Below are 363 nucleotides of genomic sequence, written 5' to 3' on the forward strand. Positions count from 1 at the left end.
TAAATAATTAAGGAATTTTTACGGGAGAATCCAATATATTCAATGCGTTAAATGCATTGTAAGAATGGAAGGTTTGCATTCATGAGCTTATTGCTTATTATCATTTTTATATGGATAAATTTTACATAATATCAACATTTATTACTAAATTCTTCGATGTTACCTGAAGTATTAACGATTTTCATTATTTTTGTTATGGAAGTGGATAATTATTAGATATTTTCAACATTTCAACATTTATTACTTAAATTCCAAGATTCTAAAACCTGACGGATTATAAATTAGAAAATTTAGAGGTTTAAAGATTTAGAGATGTAATAGAAATTTAATGGAAGTTAAATCGATTATAATAAATAATATATT

Source organism: Arachis ipaensis, chromosome B03 (assembly GCF_000816755.2).
Source record: "Arachis ipaensis cultivar K30076 chromosome B03, Araip1.1, whole genome shotgun sequence".
NCBI classification, from domain to species: Eukaryota; Viridiplantae; Streptophyta; class Magnoliopsida; order Fabales; family Fabaceae; genus Arachis; species Arachis ipaensis.